Consider the following 18289-nt stretch of genomic DNA (forward strand, 5'->3'; position numbering starts at 1 on the left):
AGTTTTCAAAACATAAAGAGTGTGAGCATGGTGTGATTCTGCAATTCTTCATTAGTTATAAATCTGCAATTCTCTTCAGGTCTCCTGAAATTATTTTAGTTTGAGTATTAGTCTAATTGCCATATTTTGAATCATCTATAATTTGTTCAGGAGAGTAGAGTTTATATCTGCATAGAAGGATTTGCACTAATCCAGCTGGAACAGTATAAGCATTTGCGTTAGTATGGCAAAATGGCACTCTTGAAAGAAAGGTCTAATATGTCTTAGTCTTCTTTTATTGTAGAAGGTTTTCTTTCTTAAATTGGATACTTGAGAATCGAACAATAAGGTTGACCACCTCAACTCCTTGGCAAAATCATGCTTTTTCAGCCTTCACATGCTGAGGAAAGCTAGATCCTACTTCAGCCAACAACACTTTGCCATCCTTGTCCAATCCATCATCCTCTCCAAACTAGATTACTGCAATGCCATCTACTTAAATCTATCAAAAAAAAGTATTCTAAGACTCCAGCTAATCCAGAATACTGCAGCCAAACTGATCTTCTCAAAACGCAAGTCTGACCATGCCCCCCCCACTCTTTGCCAAACTTCATTGGCTCCCAATAATCTCCAGAATCCATTTCAAATGTTCCTGCCTGGCTTTCAAGATCATTCACGGAATCCTGCCTCCTCTTATCCCACTGTCTTTCAACTCCTCCAGTCCTGACTCCTCCAGAACTGCCCAAAGGCTTAAACTAGCCTTCCCCTCTCCACGCAGCATCCACTATTCAGGCAAACTGGGAAAATCCCTTCTCTTCAAAATCACAGGTCTTTGGAATGACCTCACCACCCCGCTGCGGAACTTGAGCTCCCTTCAGTTATTCCGCAAACAACTGAAAACCTGGCTTTTCAGCAAATTGTAGCTCTATCCTTCCCCCCTTTCTTTCCCCCCTTCTACACATAAGTTCATGTAATCCTTTTTCTTCTTCTCTACCCACTATTTTAAGTTCTTGTAAACCGTGTCGAGCTCCATTCTCATGGAGATGATGCAGTATATAAACTTAAGGTTTAGATTAGATTAGATTAGATTAGACTTGAGTATGACTTTGACGACCTTGAATGTCTTGTTGATATGCAGTGTGGATCCTGAGACTGTGTGTAAAGCTATGAAATCAAATAATTTGGTTTTGTCTGTGTTTAGCTTGAGTTTGTTGGATGTGGCCCAGGTCTGTATTTTGTCTATTCTTTTTTATATTAACAGCGTTGTATCGATAGAAGTCACGATTAATTGGGATGAATAGAAGAATGTCATATGTGTATGAGAATACACATTTGTTGTTGTTGAATTTTATACTGCCTAGTGAACTCATGAAGAGGTTATAGAGGATTGGTGATAACTATGATCCTTACCCAGAGTTCCACCACCCGATTTGAGGAACTGATGAGTCAGAAATTGAAATCAGAATGAGGGCTCAGGTTGTGACACACCAGCGCTACAAATCTTATTTAAGCATTAGCAGGACAGAGTTGGCCCAGCTTTGAGAATTTGCTCCAAAGAGAACACATCACCCACTGGTTCATATGGACAGACAGTTTTCAGCTTAATTTGAAACATGCTGTCATGTTTTGGCCTGACTCATGGTAGAATGCTCTTTCTCTCAGCTGCTTCACTATTCACTTTATAAGCAGCTTGTATGTATTGATTCTCTGTATCTCTGTCACTAGGAGAGTAGAAAGGAGGGGAGACCCAATTTGAAAGAAATAATTCCATAACTGTTATGTTTCACTGTATGTGTACGCTGCATGAAATGGAACTGCTTTGCCCATAGAAAGGCCCTGGACCATTAATTTCTCTGGGACCCCCTGTTTGATCTGGCCCATTTGTGAACCCAACATGTCATTTCAACATGCAGATATTCTCTATACCAAATTTGGTGCTGTTCTATTAACTTTTCAGAAAGGTATTTTGCTCTTCAGACAGCCAAGCCAGCTGCTCTCAACCCATTAGATATAATTTCTTTATAGCTTCCTTTGGGATGGCTTAAAAAGAAAGAAAAATGTAGCATGTTCTTATAATTTAGCTACCACAAGTTATTTTTGACAGGAACAGAGAAAGACTGCCTTGTACCTGCGGCATTATAGCTGAGAATTTAAAGAAAGCTCAGATGTTACTAGGTTCCAGAATTTTGTATTCCTATTTCATATTATAGCAAAGACTTGGTAGAAGAGTTGAAAATGCTTATAACATAGGTAACATGGTCAAAGTTGCCAAATTTTAGGAGGAACTTTGTAGTAGAGTTGAATGTTTCTTTAAATTTAATCAATAACAGCCTTAGGGGTTTTTCTCCTTATTGCCTGGTTTAGGAATCTGCCTGCCCACCTCTTTGAGCAGCAGAAGCAATTAATGTCTCTTATGAATCAAGAGAAAATGACTTTCTCTTGACTTATTCAATTTTCTATACTGTTTTCCCTCAGAATGATTTACTGAATTTATTGTCTGGTTGTGTGGGCTCACAATCTAGCTAATGTACCTGGGACAATGGGGGCATTAAGGCCCAAATTCTGTAACCAACGCCTAAAGTTAGGCAACTATTTTGGAGGCGCCCAACTAGATATGCACCTATCTAAATTGAATCAATTAAGCTCAATTAAGCTTTTTAATCAGCAATGATTAAAACATAGGCACCTATTAAGAAAGCACGATTCTGTAACAAGGCGCCTCTAAAAATTTAGGTGGCCTTCATAAAAATAGGCACTATGCATGTTAAGCATCTTCTTACAGAATTACTTCTCTTAAGTGTGCTTAAGCGCTTGCATGGGTGCCTAACTTTTAGTTGTGCCTAGAGCTGGCCTATTTAATGGGTGCCTCCAAAATAGGTGCCACTCAGCGTGATTCAGTAAACAGAACCCAATTTTTCTTGAATCGTGCTGAACAGTGCCTATATCGGTGCCTAACTTTCGGCTGCTTCTTATAGAATTTGCCCTCAAGTGATTTGCCCAGGGTCACAAGGAACAGTGTGGGTTTGAACTCACAACTGCAAGGTACTGCAGCTGTAGCTTTATCCACTGCACCACCCTCTCCCCTTCACTTAGCAGCTGATCTGTCTCTTAGAAGTAATAAATATAAAGAGGAGGTCTTAAGACACTTCTTGGCTAATCTTCAGGAAGCTTCTTTGGGACAAGTCAGTTGGTGTGTCAAAGGAAGAGTGATTTACATTAAACCCCTAGGGCCTCCAAAGAACTCAGATCTGGACACAAGCTCCTTGGTGGCTTGAAAAGTCAGGAGCTTAAGTGTTGCTAGATACCCAATTCTGCTGCAGAAAACTGAAAACAGTCATTGATCTTCTAATTTTGCATTTTCGAATCCCTATACTGCAGTATCACCAATTACCCTAGATTTGATTCCTTATAATTAAATGCATGGTCTTCTGAAATTTACACTTCATTCTCTATCCATTTTGTTCTCTTATGTGTATGACAGTCATGTCTATTGTAACTGAAAGTGTTCATAGCTTCCAAACTCAGCTAACGGTGTCATTATGGATTAAGGTTGCAACCTTTGCCAAGACAACCCAATGATCCAGGCAGTTTGTAAACAAGTAATTGCAGTCAAAAGTTTCTTAATTAGAATAATTTAATCAGGGGGATAAATAGCACGGCTCTCTCCCTCCACCAACTTAAAACTATTGCACACCCCCTATCAAATTTAAGACAGTGGCTTGATCCAACAGGATGACACACTCTTTCTTTATGCTGGTTACACATCTTGGCATTGCTGCTAGTATCTTTGATGTCAGAGTAATGCTTGATTGAGGAACTAGCAGGAAGAAAAAATTGAGACCTGCTAGATCTCATTAGGTCAGTTCGCTAAGGGGTAAAGATGGAGAGGGGGGATCAGGGTATAATATTTTTCAGAGTGCAGAAGGAGGGGGATCTTGAAGGGGTCTATATGCTTCTCCCATTTTTTTAAATGTTATGGAAAGGAGGAACAATACCAGGTGTGCTATCATCTCTTCCCTCCAGTTTAAATTATAAGAGTCATAGGAGTGGATGTTAGGAATGATGTCACGCACCACACCACCCCTTGCATGAGTTTATAAAAACAGCAGGAGGGAGGAAGGGTAGATGGGGATTGTGAGCTGGCTGCTGGCTTAAGTTTAAAAAGAAAATGGAAGTAGGGATATTGATGTGCCATCAATAAACTTTTATCATTTCAAAGTTGCAAGAGAGAAGTGGAATCTGGATTGTCAGATATAGGTCTGCTCTGGAAATACCTAGATGTGGTTAGCCAAATTACAGATAAAGACCATATGGCCTAAATAGTATGCATATTAATGATATCTACTCCCTTCCTTTCTCTTAAAGATCCAATATACTTATCTCAAGCTTCCTTGAATTCAGATAATATTTTTTGTTTCCACCACCTCCACTGAGAGATTATGTCATACATTCACTACACTTTTGCTGAAAATGCTAGGTATGATTTCAAATCAAGTACATTGAAATGACAATTTTATATAATTTTTTTATTTTAACTTTAAATCACTTTTTCACCCTGATTTTGATTTTGGCTTTGAAATCACATATTCAAGTGATTTTGTATCTTTTTTGATTATTAAAATCAAAAAATAATTTGCTGCTGGATGTTGATTTAAACTTAGAATTTATGAACTTATTACTGTGATGGTCAGTAACACCAGTGAAGTCTAAACTTGAGCTTAAGCTACCAAAGTCCATAAACCCTATTTATATATTAATTCATGCCATAAATGAATTTGTAATTCGCACTTCCATGGTTATCAATATTGATGGATTAATCTTTAATGCTGACCAGTGACCAATTACATTTAATAACAGTTCTTTGCTCTGTCAATTTTTCATTTGAAATCATTTGTTGACTGATTTCTGTTTTGAAATTACAACTGGCACACTGATTTTGATTTCAAATTCATTTTGAACAGTGATTTTGATTTGAAATCTGTCAAACTAAATTGAATAACAAGCTTGAGCTTTTTAATCAGCAATGATTAGATACTAGTCCTCAGGCAGGCCTGGGAGTAGCCATGATTGAAAGAGTGGGCAGACTAGATGGGCCATTCGGCCTTTATCTGCCGTCATGTTTCTGTTTCTAAATATCAGAAACATACTGCCACTATCAGTACTTTACACAGACAGGTGTGTTCCTGGTGTTTCTGCCATTTCTGCTACTGCTTATTCAAGATATTGTAGGCGGTGCTTGTTACACTTTTTGTATATCTTTATGAACAGTTTCATCGAAACTGACTCTGATTCCTGAGGAGATGCTTTGTGCTGGAATGCAGTTCTGCGTCAAGTCTTTTTTAGTGGATGCATAATAAACATTACCTTTGTGTTGGAATCACAGTGGTTCCCATTCCATTTTTTTTATTTTACTTTATTTCTGGCACTTAAACACAGCCACCCCCAAAGGGAGACATTGCAGGAAGCAAATTACAGGATTCATTACAGACTTTCCTGAAACATCAACAGAAAACAGTGATATAGAGCATGTCCCTTGGTTCTGGGTTTCCCTTTTGTCATCCTGTCCCATTCTTAAATCTTCTTATTGCTTATTTCTGCAGACCCTTTAAAACTCGCCTTCCCCCCGAGTCATTCTTCAGCTCTGTGAGCTGCAGTCATGTTTTACTCGTAGGCGTGTGATGCTTATAGACTGTTTCAATGAAGATCAACTCTTAAGCCGTCTGTGTTGTGTTCATACATATGTACAATGCCCGCGAGTTGTTTGGATAAGCCTCTGCCCGTCAGTTTCTTGCTTTGTTTGGATTGCTGTGATACTTCCAAAGGGCTCTAATGAGTCTCTCAGAAGTTCACCAGTTCATTAACATAGGTAAGTGAGGGAACTTTCTAAATTTTAAACATTAATACTTCCACAGTTATGATGGAAAATTCAGAGGCAAAATATGATAGTCATTTGTAGAATATTTTAGTTTAAAGTGAAAGCTTTATAATTTAGCACTTCTGCTTTGGCAAATATAAAAATACATAAAAAATAGGAAATTGTCTAAGCTTCTCTGGTTTCAGAACATCAAACTATCTCTTCTTGCAGATGTACCATACAGATTCTCCCAGAACTGCAGGGATGTTTCAGCTCAGGCCCAGTTTTGCAGTTCCCCTTAGATTCCAGTCTTCTCTGAACTGTCAACAGAGCACGAAGGACCAGAGAGAGCCAAAGAACCAGAGTTGAATCTTAACCTGGCTGTAACATTGATCAAAGCATGCCAATGCTTCTTAGCTTTCAGGAAGAATCCGATCTTCCATCTGTATGCAAAGTCTAGAAATCTCAGGAGATTACTAGGGCTGCCAACAAAGTCTACATCTTAAGGAAAGGCTTAATCAAGTGCTGGTTTTACCCTGTCTATAGCATGCAAAAACTAATTTGCACAATGAATAACTTTTTTTTCGGGGAGGGGGAGAGGGGTGTGTGCTGTATCTACCTGCTTCTTTCAGGTTCTATCCCAATCAGAACTAGTCTCTATTTGACTCTGGTTCTGCCATCCTTCATTTGGAAAAAAAAAAAACAGGATTTTTTTTGTCCCATTTGCTTCATCTCAGTGACAGTTCTTGGCCACAGTGACAGTGACAGTTCTTGGCCATGACACCTTTCAGAGCTTTCCTAATGTGGGTCCTAGGTCTGGATGCTAGGTATTACCATTAAGTAATAGCTAAGATTTCTTCCCTAGCTGATGGAGACTCTTAGGGGGCAATTCAACAAAGATGGTGCTAGCATTTACATGACAATTGCATAGGTAAATTATTTGCATACATATATGTAAATATTTTAATATTTGCCTAAGCAGTATTCTATAAGGACACTCATATCTTACATAGCATGCATTTGACAGGTGGGAATACACATGGACGGATCGTGGGTAGGTGGATCATGGGTAGGTGGGAATACACAAGGTGGATCGTGGGTAGGTCTCACACTTATATGCATACTATATATAGAATACTATAAGTTATGTATGTATTGCCAGCATTTAGGCATGTGCTTAACTGCAAATAAAAACACATACACAATAGATAGAGAGCTTAGAGACGTAAATGGGATGAAATTAAGTTTGGAGGGTAGAATGTCGAGTATGCATGCTAGGATCGGAGCATCAATGATATCTGTGGCTGGCGTAGAACTATGGAATGCCTCGCCTGGTTTCTTGCAGTTTTGTATGGGGAGGATGAATTTTAAGAAAATGCTGCAAACTCAATTGTTTGCCAATGCCTTCTTATGTTAAGGTATATTTTCAGTTGATAATCGCCTTTTAGAATTTTTCTGACACCAATGTATGATTTAAAGCTTGCTTGTATTTCTGAATTGATTGAATTTGTGCTCTATCCCTATTATAACAGGGACGATTAATGATGTTGTTTAGACATGTCTATGTTATATGTGATAATCAGAGGGAAACAAGATTTTTATGTATGTGATATGGAAACCGCATAGTTGTATGCGGTATATAAATTTTTTATTAAATAAATAAATACATACATACAGTAGCTAGTACAGTGTGTGTGTGTGGTTACACTCGTATTCTATAAAGGAAAGTAGTCTGGCAACTCTATAAATTGGCACTTTATTTAGGCACCATAATGGGATGCATATAGCACCAATTCTATAATGAATTAAAGGTGTGGCTGTGGTTATAGAACACTAGAGCAAAGCTACATTGGCACGCTATGAGTTAGGCACGCGGTCAATGCTTGGCATTAGTGGGAGTGCCTAAGTGCTCCATGCAATGCCCACAAATGATAGTGTTCTCTCAAGCTATCCCCTCATGTGCACTCCCCTGACAGTTATTGGCTATGGCCTAGATTCACGAACCTGCGGGCCCGATTGGGGCAGGTCCGACGAATTCACAAAATAGAAACATTCAAATGAGGGTGCTTAGAGGAACGTCCTTATCTGGCCTATACAGATTGCTATTGTGCGATCCCGCACATGCACAGACCAACTGTAGATGGTCTGCGCATGCGTCAAGACCCCTGTGAGCCACGAGTTTTTAAAAAATTTTTATTTAACATTTTTAAAACTTTTGTAGCCCAGTGAGCCCATGGTTTTAAAACCACGGGCTCGTAATGCGGGGCAGAGCAGGGTGACATTTGGGGCGAGCAGGCAGGAGATATATGTGGCAGAGCAAGGTGGCATTCAAGGCAAGCAGGCAGGAGACAGATGGGGCAGAGCAGGGCGTGCAGAGAGCAGGAGAGTCAGAAAGATGTTTTCGACCGGTCCCCAGCAGTCGCTTCTTGCGTTGATTGGCCAGCACAAAATTTCTTTGGTGAATCGCGTTCCTGTCTACTTTGCATGCGTTTCCCCTCATTTGCATGCACGGATTGGAAGCGGATCGCAGGAGAGGGAAGTGAATCAGGCTGGAGGGAAATTTGGTCATCAAGGGGTCGCAAACTGATCGGTACATGATCGGTTTGCTTTCTGAATCTAGCCCTAAGTGATCTAATCGACTGTCCTGGATTTTATAAAGGTTGCCAAATTTGGGCGTGGATCCCAGATCCGTGTGCCTACTAATTAGTTAAGGAGCTGTTAAACCATCAATTATTGACATTAATTGGAGTGTAGAAGTAGCCAAAAGGTTAGTGCAGTGACCTGAGAACCAGGGAACCTGGGTTCAGTTCTCACAAATCTTGTGAGTCACTTAACTGTCCATCGCCCCAGGTACAAAATAAGCACCTATGTATAATATGTAAATTGCTTTGATTGCAATCACAGAAAGGTGGTATATCACTTCCCATCCCAATTTGGACTTAAGCACAGATTTGCCTTTGCACTGTTTTATAACAATGCATGCCTAAACTGTCTCACATGCAATTCAAAAGGGGGCATGGGTAGGCCAAGGCACAGTGTTCTATAGAACAGGGTCATTTATGCACCAAACTGCCATTAGCTACATGCAAAGCTTTACAAGCCCAAATTTGGGTGTGGAGATGAACACTGAGCACTAATTTTATAAAGGTTGCTTAGTGCTTAGTGTGGATCTTCCCATGTCTAACTTTGGGCACCATTTACTGACTTCTACCCACTAGTTATAAGAATAGCACGTAGCACTTTTGCATTTCACTGCCAATTATTGGTGTTTATCACATCTGCAATGCTTTTATTCTATAAACATAGGGCCCGATATTGTTTATTGGAAGCTTCTATACTGCTACTAATGACTGGGGAGTCAATTCTGAGCAGTCTGCATGAACTTCAGTAAAAGTGTTATAATACATGAGCTCTAGTAATGATGCTACAATACATGAGCTAAATACCTATTTATATCATCTATATACATATACTATAATCATTATTTCTGCATTGTCATATACTCATCTTTCTTTGTGTTATTTAAAGCAATTTAGCTAGCTGCTGACCAGCTAAATCTCTTGGCCAGAGTGGGTGCTAATATTTGCGGCACTTAACCAGCTAAGTGCTGTCAAATATTGCCGTTAGTGCCAGACTCAAAGCAGCCTATGTTTGCGGCGTTCCAGGGACGAAGTCAGCACTTGGCTAGGTTTACCACATAAATGGGACAACATAAACATCTGTTCTATTCTTTGGTGGTAATTCATGACCCAATAAGCGATGAATATCAACTTTAAGCGGCTATGTCTTAACCAGTCAAAAAAATAACCGGATATTCAAAGCCAAAGCTCGCACAGGTCCTAGCTTTGAATATCTGCAAATAACACCGTCAGTAATCAGCAAAATACTCACTACCCGGTGCCTTAATATTGACCCTAAAATGTAGGCGGTAGCTTACAGATTTGCTTGTCATGTGCCTATTTTCCTTTATTGACTGTGCTGCTTTCAGGTACCCTCTAGAGGGCTGATTCTAAATAACTCCTAGGCACCATTTGACGTGGTTGTCAATCAACTGCTAGGCACCATTTACAGAATCATGCCTACTAGCGCCTAACTCAACGTAGATACTGGTAGGCATTATGTTAGGTGCCAATATATTAGGCCAGAGCTTTCCTGTTTTAATTTACTGGCGTCTAACACCTACCAGCACCTGAGTCAGCACCTACCAGTACCTACCAGCACCTGAGTCATACCATGCCTATTCTTCACCCCAAAGCAGGTGTTACTAGGGACTGGTAGGCACCTCAACTTATGCATTGGTAGGTGCCACACTGAATTCCACGTGCAACTTCAATTAAAGTTAAATTAATTGTTTTTAATTGACTTTTAATGGCATTTTCAATTAAAATGCTAATTTTTTTAAATAAAATTGGAATTCCATGTGAAATTCGGCTTTGTGCCGCTAAGTTTCACCGATGTAGGCACCTAGCGACACCCAACCTAGGAGCCATTTATAGAGTCAGCCCCTAGGTGTCTATAAATAGGCACACTGTTATAATATTGTCCTTTTAATGCTGCCTCCACTGAATCTCAACTATGGCAAACCAGAGAAGCAGAAACCTGATCCAAGAATTAAACCCAGCTTCTCCACATGGATGTACACAGTTAAAAGGGGATAGATTCCGTACAAACGTAAGGAAGTTCTTCTTCACCCAGAGAGTGGTAGAAATCTGGAACGCTCTTCTAGAGGCTGTTATAGGGGAAAACACCCTCCAGGGATTCAAGAAAAGATTAGATAAGTTCCTGCTGAACCAGAACGTATGTAGGTAAGGCTAGACTCAAATAGGGCACTGGTCTTTGACCTAAAGGCCGCTGGGTGAGCGGACTGCTGGGCACGATGGACCACTAGCTTGACCCAGCAGTGGCAAATCTTATGTTCTTATGCCAACAGTCTTCTAAACTGGCCTGACCCTTGTTTTCCATGGCGAAATGAAAGCTTCAAGTCCGTGGGCACCCTAGGATAAAACCAGGACTGGATTAGCCCATCCCCTATGACGGATTAGCCCATCCCCTATGACAACTCTACAGAGTACTGCTGTGCTACTAAGTAAACTAAACAGTTAGAGTTTCTCCCCTATCTAGGTCAGTTCTAGATAGGGGCCACTATAAGAACATAAGAGTTGCCCAACTGAGTCAGACCAAAAGTCTATCTAGCCTAGTATGCTGCTCTTGGTGGCCAGTTCAAGTACCTAGCAGAGTTCCATAAAGTGGCAATATTCCATGCTATAAGCAGTGGCTTTCCCCAGATCTATCTTAATAATGGTTTATAGACTTTTCCTCCAAGAATTATCCAACCCTTTATATCTGGGCCCAATATTCAAAGCTTTTTAAACATCCCTCTTGTCCATTTATATGGCATCCTGGAGGTCAATGTATATTCCTGCTAAAAAGGGATCCCCTATCCTGCTAGTTTAGGGGTGCACCAGGCTTGCACCTGCAGAAACTATCCCATACCCGTCCACCTCAAGGTCACTGCTTCCCTCACAGTCTTCCAGCCTGTCTGAGCCGCCAACACAAGCCTCAACTGGCCCACTGTCTCTAACGGCCTCACCCAGTTCCTCCAAATCTTCCTCAACCACACGCTGGACTACATCCCCAAGTTAGATATCCACGAACCAGACTCTAAGATTAACAGGGAGTAAAGTAAAAAGGATGAGGGAAGGTGAGATGGGGCGGGAGGGAAGGGCAACACAAGAATGTTGGCATGGGACTTGGCTTGTATATTTCTGATGCTTGAGAGAATAAGAACCCCATATGCAGTTCTGAGTAGAATGTGCACAGCTGTGCCCAGGATTCCCTGGAGACCTTTGGTATGGAGGAGGAGAGTGGACCCCATCCCAACAAACTTCAGCAATTCTGAGCCATCAGCGAGTGGAAAGAAAGAAAGATGAAGGGAAAACATAACTTACTTGCCCAGACATATGGCTTCTGAGTTTCATTTATAGAGAGAGTTTTGTCCTGGCATGAGGCGAGTTGCTGTACCTCCTTTGGATTTCCATTCCTTGCTTTATTCTGTGAATGCTGAAGCCTACATTGTGTCCCCAAGGGCATCTTTCCTCAAACCCTCTCCTTGCATTCCTGTCTGTCTGTTTCCAGGCTCCGTTGACTTCAATACAGCTTCCATTCGGTCTTCACAGCCCCATGGCTGCAGCTAGTGCCAGCCAAGACTCACCTTCCATTCCTGATCTGTCTGTGCTCTTTCACTCTCTCTCTCTCTCTCTCTCTGTGTAGTACAAATGAAATCCGTGTTATAAATCTTTTTAAAGGGGTGGGGAAAGACTGAGCGAGAGAGAGGAGAGAATGATGCCATGTGACCAGTGGCATTATCTGTTCTGAATGAACAGGAGCTCCAGAGGGGGAGAGACAGTGTGTGTGTCTATGTGTGTGTGTGAGAGCAAAAGAAAGAGAAAAAGATGGCACAACAGAAAGTCATTGGGGGAAGGATATATTTGCAATTTTCCTTCTGGACTGCCACAGAATCAGACTGACATCCCTTACCTTGAGAGACAGCAGAACAAGAGATGGCAAAGTCTCTCCCACTCAAGGTACAGACTGCGACAGTGTTACTGCTTCCAGCTTCAGATCCTGCAGAGACAGGAGGAAGAAGGGCTGATTCTGAAAGTAATTTCGGATTCTCTTGTCACTTACTGGTAATTTCTCACCCTGTGGGTACATTTGAGTGACTTATTACATTTGTGTCACATTGATAGTCTCAGTCTACATCTGAATCCTTGTGGGTGTACATGTGAGTATGTGTGAATTATCACATTTGTGTCAAATTGACAGTCTCAGTCTGTGACTTATTAAATTTACATATGAGAATGTGTGAATTATTACATTTATGTCACATTGACAGTCTCAGTCTGCATGTGAATCCTTGTGGGTGTACATGTGAGTGTGTGTAAGTTATTACATTTGTGTCACATTGACAGTCTCAGTCTGCATGTGAATCCTTGTGGGTGTACATGTGAGTGTGTGTGAATTATTACATTTGTGTCAAATTGACAGTCTCAGTCTGTGGGCGCACATGAATATGTATGACATTAAATTTACATATGAGTATGTGTGATTTATTACTTTTGTGTCACATTGACAGTCTCAGTCTGCATGTGAATCCATGTGGGTGTACATGTGAGTGTGTGTAAGTTATTACATTTGTGTCACATTGACAGTCTCAGTCTGCATGTGAATCCTTGTGGGTGTACATGTGAGTGTGTGTAAGTTATTACATTTGTGTCACATTGACAGTCTCAGTCTGCATGTGAATCCTTGTGGGTGTACATGTGAGTGTGTGTGAATTATTACATTTGTGTCAAATTGACAGTCTCAGTCTGTGGGTGCACATGAGTATGTATGACTTATTAAATTTACATATGAGTATGTGTGACTTATTACATTTGTGTCACATTGATAGTCTCAGTCTACATCTGAATCCTTGTGGGTGTACATGTGAGTATGTGTGAATTATCACATTTGTGTCAAATTGACAGTCTCAGTCTGTGACTTATTAAATTTACATATGAGAATGTGTGAATTATTACATTTATGTCACATTGACAGTCTCAGTCTGCATGTGAATCCTTGTGGGTGTACATGTGAGTGTGTGTAAGTTATTACATTTGTGTCACATTGACAGTCTCAGTCTGCATGTGAATCCTTGTGGGTGTACATGTGAGTGTGTGTGAATTATTACATTTGTGTCAAATTGACAGTCTCAGTCTGTGGGCGCACATGAATATGTATGACATTAAATTTACATATGAGTATGTGTGATTTATTACTTTTGTGTCACATTGACAGTCTCAGTCTGCATGTGAATCCATGTGGGTGTACATGTGAGTGTGTGTAAGTTATTACATTTGTGTCACATTGACAGTCTCAGTCTGCATGTAAATCATTGTGGGTGTACATGTGAGTGTGTGTAAGTTATTACATTTGTGTCACATTGACAGTCTCAGTCTGCATGTGAATCCTTGTGGGTGTACATGTGAGTGTGTGTGAATTATTACATTTGTGTCAAATTGACAGTCTCAGTCTGTGGGTGCACATGAGTATGTATGACTTATTAAATTTACATATGAGTATGTGTGATTTATTACTTTTGTGTCACATTGACAGTCTCAGTCTGCATGTGAATCCTTGTGGGTGTACACGTGAGTGTGTGTAAGTTATTACATTTGTGTCACATTGACAGTCTCAGTCTGCATGTGAATCCTTGTGGGTGTACATGTGAGTGTGTGTGAATTATTACATTTGTGTCAAATTGACAGTCTCAGTCTGTGGGTGCACATGAGTATGTATGACTTATTAAATTTACATATGAGTATGTGTGATTTATTACTTTTGTAAAGTAATAATTGGAGAGGCTCTAAAGTCTCTTAACCCACTGACCTCAGAAATGCCTAGGGGTATGTTCATAAATCTTCAAAGAACATACAGACCTATAGCGGCACCCATAATCGTCATAGGTCACTAAATTCTTTTTATTTCTTCAATAATGTATATAAATATTTCTTTTGTTATTTAAAGTATCAAAACAGTACTCATCTTTTGCTTTGTTTTCATCTACGCGGGTGGGGGTAGGCACTCCGACATAGACTATGTTTCGCCCCTACGGGCTGTATCAAGGAATCCCCCTGCGGTAATAACAATTTAATTAAGTAATTTAACTTTTATAGTGATTTTAAACCAATATAGTTTAAATAACAAACATTCTACAATACCTTAAATCCAGCGACTCATGCTTCCCGCTGTAGAGTTTTATATCAGGAAAACATGGCCGCGGCGTTTAAAGCTATAAATAGCTATACTCTAGCGTCATGACGTATCTCTAGCGTCAGACACACCTCCCAGCTGATTTCCCCATTGTATTCTATTGCAATATCACAACCTCATTCAAATTAAAGAGAACCACTCAATTTCAGCGTTTAATCCTAAAGGTATCACTGTATTTAATCTGTAGATCCATTTCTGTTCTTTAAAATTTAATTTATCTTTAATATTTCCACCCTCCCACCCACTAGAAACCTGGTCAATAACCCTCCATTTCATATCTATAATTTTATGTTTTTTCTCCCTCCAATGTTGGACAAGGGGAGCCTCTATATTTCCTGTATTTATTCTAGATTTATGCTCGTTTAGGCGGATATTAATTTTCCTGCTTGTCCGTCCAATATAGAGCAATTGGCATGGGCATCGGATCATATAGATGACAGAGGAACTCTGACAAGATGTATTCGAATAGGCTTGATAAGTGATGTTAGTCCCCGGATCATTCCAAGTGGGGCCTTCCAGTGTTAGATCGCACCATTGGCACTGAGAACAGGCTTGATGGGAAAATACAGTCATGTCATCTCTTCTTTTAATTTCATAGCGATGCCTGGATAGAAATTCCCCCACAGTCTTCCCCCGCTTATAGGAGACTATAGGGTAGTCTTGAAATTGAGCACTCAATTGAAGTGTCCGCCAGTGATTCTTAATTATTGCAAAAAAAGAGGTACTTAGAGGTGTATATGGAAGTACCATTATTAACTGTTCATCTGAAGGTTCTATATTTTTCTCCCTAAGGAGAAGAGATCGCTGAGCAAACTTCGCCCTAAGGTAACCTCGTTTAACTGACTTGCGAGAGTAACCCCTCTCATAGAACCGGTCGCTCAGCAACTTTGCTTGTATTTCAAAGTCTTCCTCAGAAGAACAGAGTTTCCTAATCCGTAGGAATTGGCTCACCGGGATATTAAACTTCAGAAAAAAAGGGTGAAAACTGAAAAAATGGAGGAAATGATTTCTATCCACCTCTTTCCGGAATAAAGTTGTTCTGATTTGTTGGTTCTCATCTTTTATCAGGAGAATATCAAGAAAAGAGATATGATTTTCATGGTAGGTCATAGTGAACAACAGGTGAGGGTTGAGAGTGTTTAGCCATGTTAGAAAGTCCTTCAGTTCGGATTCGGATCCGTCCCAAAAAATCAGGATATCATCCAGATATCTTTTCCAGAGGATAATATGTTGGAAATTGGGAGCAGAAAATACCTTAGATTGTTCAAACTGGGCAACATATAAACTTGCTACAGATGGGGCCAAAGTGGCCCCCATTGCTACACCCTGAGTTTGTTTGTAAAAATCCCCATTGTACCAGAAGTAATTCTCTGTTATTACTAACTTTGCTAATGCCAGAACCCATTCATATTTAAATCTGCCTAGATCTATCTGCATAAGAGTCTCTTTTATAACTTCCAGAGCAGCCTCTTGGGGTATTTTCGTATATAGAGACGTTATGTCTAAAGTCACAAAATAGGTGATGTCATCACAATTATTATTTTCTTCTAATATACGTAATAAGTGGGCTGAATCTTTTACATAGGATGAAATTTTTGGGACCTCAGGTTTTAAAAAATAGTCCACAAATTTAGACAGTGGTTCTAGTATAGATCTTCTAGTAGATACAATGGGTCTCCCCGGGGGGTTTTGAAGTCTTTTATGTACCTTAGGCAACATATAAATTTTCGGGGTAGATGGTCCCACTTCTAGAAGGAAGTCCGCTTCCTTCTGAGTCAAAAATTTTCTTTGCATCCCCTCTTCAATAAGTTTTTCAATTTCCAGTTTTAACATCTCCATGGGATCTTTGTCCAGCCTATTATAGGCTAAAGCATCCGACAATTGTCGATTAACTTCTATATTATATGTTTTTCGGTCTTGTATTGTAATGGCGCCCCCTTTATCAGCTCTCATTATTATCAATTCCGGATTATCTCGAAGTTCCTTTAGAGCAAGCTCTAGTTTTTTTGAGAGATTATACATCTTAGTATCTCCATAATGCTTTTGTTCTAGCTCAATAAGATCCTTCAATACTAAATCTCTAAAGGTAAGTAGAAAGGGTTTGATAAACCCAGGAGGGCACCATTTAGATGGTCTTTTCATAATTGAAGTATCAAGTCTTGGAGGATTTTCTTCAAAAAATATCTTCAGTTGAAGTTTCCTAAAAAACCGAAAAAACGCGATCCTCATTAGGAATGAATCATATTTTACTGTGGGCACGAATCCTAAGCCGAGCTGAAGAACTTGGATCTGTAGTTCTGAAAGAGTGGTTGAAGAGAGGTTGATAATCAGTGTTTCTGATATTGCTTTGAGCGCAGGCTCGGACCGGTTTGATCTCGAGGTTTCTGTATAAACTTCCCTCGTCCTTTGGATGGTTCGTGTTGTTTTAGAGACGACGACGTCGAGCTTTCTTCCGTAGTTGATTGTAGACTGGAATTGTCAGTAGTATCACCACTACTTCCATCTGAAGTCCCAGAGGAGCCATCAAAGGCCACCTTCTTGTTAGTATTGTAAGGCCCTTTTGAATTTCCTCTTGGTTTATTTATCATAGATTTTTTCATCCATGTATATACCCGATCGTATTGGTAATCGCGTTCATCACGCTTGAATTTCTTAATCTTATTCAGACGTAAGGAATCTTTAAAGGCAGCAATTGTATCATCCAAATATTTCCTCTTTGTGGCAATATCTTCTTTATCAGTTTGTTGTTCTGATTGCATAGTATGTTCAATATTTTTAATCTGTTCACGTAGTTCCAATTCTACATTGGAAGTAGTCTCGACCAATAATATCATTAAATCTCTACTGCATTTATTTAGAATAGCCGTCCACTTATCCATGAACGTCTTGTCCATGGTAAATGTCTTCGGCTCCTTAAGGATTCGGAGGCCTCGAGGAATCATGCTCTTTCTTAGATATTGAACTAAAGTGCTTTCATGCAACTCGGCTCGAGTCAGCCTCTTCCAAACGTTTTCTAGATCTTCCCAGGAGCTAGTTGTGCCTGTATCGCCTCCTTCATCCAGCAAACATGGTCTCAATAAGATTTGCTGGAATTGTTCTTCCGTATAGCCTTCAAAAGTATTTTTGTATTGAGCCATATTGTTTTGTCAATACAAATCTATTATAGCAGGCTCTTATATTTGACACCCCTCAAAGAGTTCAAACAGTAAAGTAATAATTGGAGAGGCTCTAAAGTCTCTTAACCCACTGACCTCAGAAATGCCTAGGGGTATGTTCATAAATCTTCAAAGAACATACAGACCTATAGCGGCACCCATAATCGTCATAGGTCACTAAATTCTTTTTATTTCTTCAATAATGTATATAAATATTTCTTTTGTTATTTAAAGTATCAAAACAGTACTCATCTTTTGCTTTGTTTTCATCTACGCGGGTGGGGGTAGGCACTCCGACATAGACTATGTTTCGCCCCTACGGGCTGTATCAAGGAATCCCCCTGCGGTAATAACAATTTAATTAAGTAATTTAACTTTTATAGTGATTTTAAACCAATATAGTTTAAATAACAAACATTCTACAATACCTTAAATCCAGCGACTCATGCTTCCCGCTGTAGAGTTTTATATCAGGAAAACATGGCCG

The 18289-nt window shown here is 39.8% G+C and overlaps 1 protein-coding gene across 2 annotated transcripts in view; it reads right to left on the reverse strand.

Moving 5' to 3' along the window:
* KCNJ5 (potassium inwardly rectifying channel subfamily J member 5) overlaps nucleotides 1–12087 on the reverse strand; it is a 112613-nt gene extending 100526 nt beyond the window's left edge. For both annotated transcript variants that reach the window (XM_033919209.1, XM_033919210.1), the window contains exon 1: nucleotides 11782–12087. The gene's annotated coding sequence lies outside the window, so the exon portion shown is untranslated. The remainder of the gene's footprint in view (nucleotides 1–11781) is intronic.
* Nucleotides 12088–18289: the final 6202 nt, after the last annotated feature.

The sequence above is a fragment of the Geotrypetes seraphini genome, chromosome 13 (genome assembly GCF_902459505.1).
Source record: "Geotrypetes seraphini chromosome 13, aGeoSer1.1, whole genome shotgun sequence".
In the NCBI taxonomy this organism is placed as follows: domain Eukaryota; kingdom Metazoa; phylum Chordata; class Amphibia; order Gymnophiona; family Dermophiidae; genus Geotrypetes; species Geotrypetes seraphini.